Here is a 5123-nt window from a genome sequence, read left to right on the forward strand (position 1 = left end):
TCACCTCCAAATTGTGTACCATTTGAAGCAAAAGACTCCTGACTTCCCAAGCTTCAAAAAGAGATATAGTATGCATAATTTGAGCTCTAGGTAGTGCTTCAAAAATGTGTCCAACAGTAGTAAAATGCAACATTTCCGTTCATGGTGTGCATAGTCATCTTCAAACGGCCATAACTTCTTCGTTTCAACTCCAAATCGAGCACCATTTGAAGCTATGGACTCCTGACTTCCCAAGCTTTAAAATGAAATATGTTATGCATGAAATGAAATTTGGGAAGTGATCTAAATGTGTCCAATTGGGGTGCGGCTGTGACATGTCTGTTCATGGTATGCGCGCTGAAGGATTTTAAGGCATGGAGATTTCGCAACCATTTCGCAGTTGCGAAATGAGTGTACAGGGCTGCGAAATGGCACTTGTGTGCCAAAGGGTGGTTTTGCAGCTGCGAAACACCCTTCGAAATGGCGTCTCGACTGCGAAATGGAGGATTTCAAGGCGTGGAGGTTTCGCAGCCATTTCGCAGCTGCGAAATGGGTGTACGGGCTTGCAAAATGGCACTCGTATGCCAAGGGACCTCTTCGCAGCTGCGAAAATTTTCGTAGAGGGCGCTTGGAGGCTGCGAAACCATTTCGCGGCGAGGGGGGCGATTTTCGCAGCGGTTCACTTTTGCTGCGAAATTTCGCAGGCCATGCTCTCTCCTTGCTTTTTGAGCTCCTCTTGATTCCCAACTTCCTTCTTTCAACTCTTTTGACATTTCTCTTGATTTTGATCATCCAAAAACCTATATTACATAAAAAAAAAAATTAGAATTAAAGCATTGAAATCAAAATTAAAGCATTTAAATCAAAATTTAAAACATTGAAATCAAAATTAAAACAAGTAAAAAACAAAACAAAAAGATATGGACTAGCTAGTCTTTAAAAAGACTAAGTCTATCAAAAAATTTGATCCTGATTTAGCTTGCCCGGATCCCATATGAAGTTTGCATCCCTCACTTGAGACTTGCTCTGTATGATTTTGCTATACAAAGCTTGGAGGAAATGTGGAGGCATGTGTTTCATCATTTCTTCCTTGATGACTATCCTCTGTGATTTTTCATCTATACTAAGATCATAGTCATCTTTCTCTATGCTTTTCCCCTTTCTCTTTCCTTTGATTTCCTCCCTCTTTTCTTTCTCTGTTTCACTCTCTACCTTATGCTCTAGCTTGCATGTGGGCAGATCAACCTCTTTACCACTCAAAGTGATAACCGTTTTAACTTCCTTCACCATTGAAGATTCTCCCTTTTGAGCCTCCACTTCATGGATATGATTACTACTCAAAAAGTGCTATTTTGTAGCTTGTAATTAACTCTTTTAAACACTCTTGAGTAGTAATTATTACCTTTTAACTCAATTGACATGTTAAGGACCCTTGCAATCAATTCTAATCAAATTGTGTTAAGTTTTGGTGTTTTGATAGCTTTTTGATCACCAAAGCAATTCGAAATTGAGGAGAGTTATTTGGAATCCATGGAAAAGTAATGGAAAGCTCAGAAACATGAAGAACCAAAGCTTTGAAGTCCTTTTCCATAAGCAAATCCGGAATGCAAGGAGGAGAAGCAAAGAGAAATCTGCCATGAAGCATTCTTGATGACAGTCATGTCAGCCACTTTTGGAGCACTTCCTGAAGTCCATTTTCTACATTCTATATACCATTTCAAAGCTCAGGAAGTCAAGAATCCAATTCTTCAAACGGTATGCAATTCGGAGTTGAAATGAAGGAGTTACAGCCATTGCAAGCCGATCACTCCAAGCTAAATGAAGAATTTTGCACAGCGTTGCGAAATCACCCTTTTGTTGCGAGATGATTTCGCAGCCTTTTTGTACAGTGTTGTGTTTCCCCCCTGAAGTTTCCCGTCACGATGGAAGCCAAATACCGCAAGCTGAAAGCCAACTTCGCAGCGCTGCGAAATCAGCCTTTTGCTGCGAAGTGATTTCGCAGCCCTTTTTGTGTGTCTGCGAAATCTCGCAGACCTTGTTTTCACCTGCGAAATGGTCCTTAGTGCTTCCCGATATTTGCGACCGAAACTTTGAAATATTTTTCTTCAGATTTTTGTGTCTAAATTTCCATTTTCTCCTTGTATTCAACCACTTATGTAATTCCTTAGCTAGGAAGTATCCAAGGAAGGGTAAATTACCTTCCTATATAAACTCTCTTGTAAACACTAAAAAAGGGGACTCTTGGGGGACTCTCGGAGGAGCTTGTTCCAGGAGATCCATCATATAGAAGTATGTAAAATAGAATCATGTAATCCGATAGATATAAATATATAAATATATAGAATATACAGAGCCTTGCTCTGTTTTTCCTTCTCTTTCATTTTCATTTTCTTTTTCTTTCTAGCCAATCAAACTCTGAGGATTTTTCCTCAGAGGATGAGAGGCTAGGCTCTTCGTCTCTTGGAGCTAAGGTAACCGGGTAAGTTTCCGCATGCATAATTTGGAAGTTTTGTTGTTTTAGTTTTTAATGAAGAGAAAGTGTGACCCGTTAATGGTTTTTATCTTTTTAGTTAACTTAAAACGCCTTTAAATCACCTCGGCCAACACTTGGTAAGGCAAGTGATCTCCGTCCATGGAGATGCACTAGTTTACCCCTTGCGAGCCTCTGGGAGGTGACTTGAAGGTAGGATTTTCTAGAATAGCCAACACTTGGTAAGCTTTTGGACTCTAAGGAGACATCCATTAGTTATCTCTTGCGAGCTTTTGATGGGTAATCCAAGGTTAAAGATCACCTTGAATGGCAAATGCTAGGTGAGAGGCACGAGCCATTGCAAGGTGCATCAGTGAGAGGGATTTAGTGTTTGAACCCATTAATGGGAAGCATCTGTACAACACCGGTTAGAGAATTAACTATATGTTAATTCTCTAATGCGAGGAAAAGAAACAAGTGACCGAAACTCTCCTTTTTGTATGAGGAATCTGAGCCTAGTGATCTGAAACTCCAAGAAACATTTTTCTTTGTAAGTAAAATCAGTTACTATTTTTGGTTAGTTTAAAACCGAACCTTTTTCATTCAAACATCTTTATATTTTCTTTTAAAGCTAACCTTGAAATGAAAAGGCACCAATTCAGCTTTGAATTAATATTATTTGCAAAGTGAAAACCCATCCCAGTGAACGATCCTAGAGCCCCTTGGAATTTTGATAAGGTTGAGAAGGAGAATTTTCTTTCTCTTGCATTGTGTTGAGGTTGGCAAACCTTGAGATTGAATCTTGGAGATTATCTATCTTCTGAGATAGATTATTTTGCACTCCATCCATCTTTTTGTTCAATGAACTCTCTACACTATCAATTCTTTGTCTGAGTTAAGCATTTATGGATTTTTGAGCTCCAACAAAGTCTCCCACGACCTTGCTAAGATTCACCATAGCTTGTTCAAGGTTTGAGGCTTGCGGAAGTGCTTGAACATGTTGCTTGTATTGAGGCAGCTGTGGTTTCCAAGAGAAATTTGGATGGTCCCTCCAATTGGAATTGTAGGTGTTGCAATCACCAAACATTTCTCTTACCGTTGGAATGGTAGGACACTCTTCCACCAAGTGCTCATAAGATAGACAAATGGCACAAGGCATAGCTTGCAATGGTGTCTGAGAGATGGCTTGCACTTCTTGCATCTTCTTCATTTCTAGCTCTTCCAATCTCCTTGCCATAGCTGCAATCTTTGCCTTCATGTCTATGCCGTCATTCAAAATATACATCTCACCCTTAGCATTAGGTTGAAACTTCATTCTTCCCATATCTCTAGCATTTGGTTCATCCCATCCTCTTGAAACTTCAGCCACATAACTCATGAAGTTCATGGCTTCCTCTGCTATCTCGTATTCAACATGGCATGCACAACTAGCAATTTGTGAATTACAAACAGAGAAAACAAAAGAAAGCAAAAGAAAAACAATTCTAAGAAAAAATTAAGGTAAACTAAAAACTAAATAAAAGGTATACTAAAATATGAACAAAGAAAAAGAAACAAATAAAAAGAGTTAGTAAAAGGAAAAGAAAAGTCACCAAACTTGTGATGAAGATCACAAGTACTCTAAAAAGGTGATATCATTGTAAAGTGGCACCATCCCTGGCAACGACGCCATTTGATACGTGATTCCAATTGGTGTCTCAGCTGATTCATGTCCTCTCAATGGTCCCTGACAGTGGTACCATTTGATTCGTGTCCAGCTGGTGCTCCTTGATTGTGGTCCTCAGAAGGGAGTAATCAACAAAATTTATAACCTATTACACCATGTACTAGGATAGCCTTAGCTAGCATAGCATAATGGCTCTAGGGTCGTTCACTGGGGTGGGTTTTCACTTCACAATTGATATTAATTCAAAGATGAATTGGTGCTTTTTCATTTCAAGGTTAGCTTTAAAAGAAAACATATAGATATTTGAGTGGAAAAGGTTTGGTTTTAAACTAACCAAAAATAGTAACTGATTTTACTTACAAAGAAAAGTGTTTCTTGGAGTTTAGATCACTAGGCTCAGGTTCCTCATACAAAAAGGAGAGTTCCGGTCACTTGTTTCTTTTCCTCGCATTAGAGAATTAACATATAGTTAATTCTCTAACCGGTGTGGTACAGATGCTCCCATTAATGGGTTCAAACACTAAATCCCTCTCATTGATGCATCTTGCAATGACTCGTGCCTCTCACCTAGCATTTGCCATTCAAGGTGATCTTTAACCTTGGATTACCCGTCAAAAGCTCGCAAGAGATAACTAATGGATGTCTCCTTAGAGTCCAAAAGCTTACCAAGTATTGGCTATTCTAGAAAATCCTACCTTCAAACCACCTCCCAAAGGCTCGCAAGAGGTAAACTAGTGCATCTCAATGGACGGAGATCACTTGCCTTACCAAGTGTTGGCCCAGGTGATTTAAAGGCGTTTTAAGTTAACTAAAAAGATAAAAACCATTAACGGGTCACACTTTCTCTTCATTAAAAACTAAAACAACAAAACTTCCAATTTATGCATATGGAAACTTACCCGGATTTCTTCACTCCAAGAGACGAAGAGCCTAGCCTCTCATCCTCTGAGGAAAAATCCTCAGAGTTTGGTTGGATAGAAAGAAAAAGTAAATAATATACAATACAAT

This window comes from Vitis vinifera, chromosome 13, assembly GCF_030704535.1.
Source record: "Vitis vinifera cultivar Pinot Noir 40024 chromosome 13, ASM3070453v1".
Taxonomy (NCBI): domain Eukaryota; kingdom Viridiplantae; phylum Streptophyta; class Magnoliopsida; order Vitales; family Vitaceae; genus Vitis; species Vitis vinifera.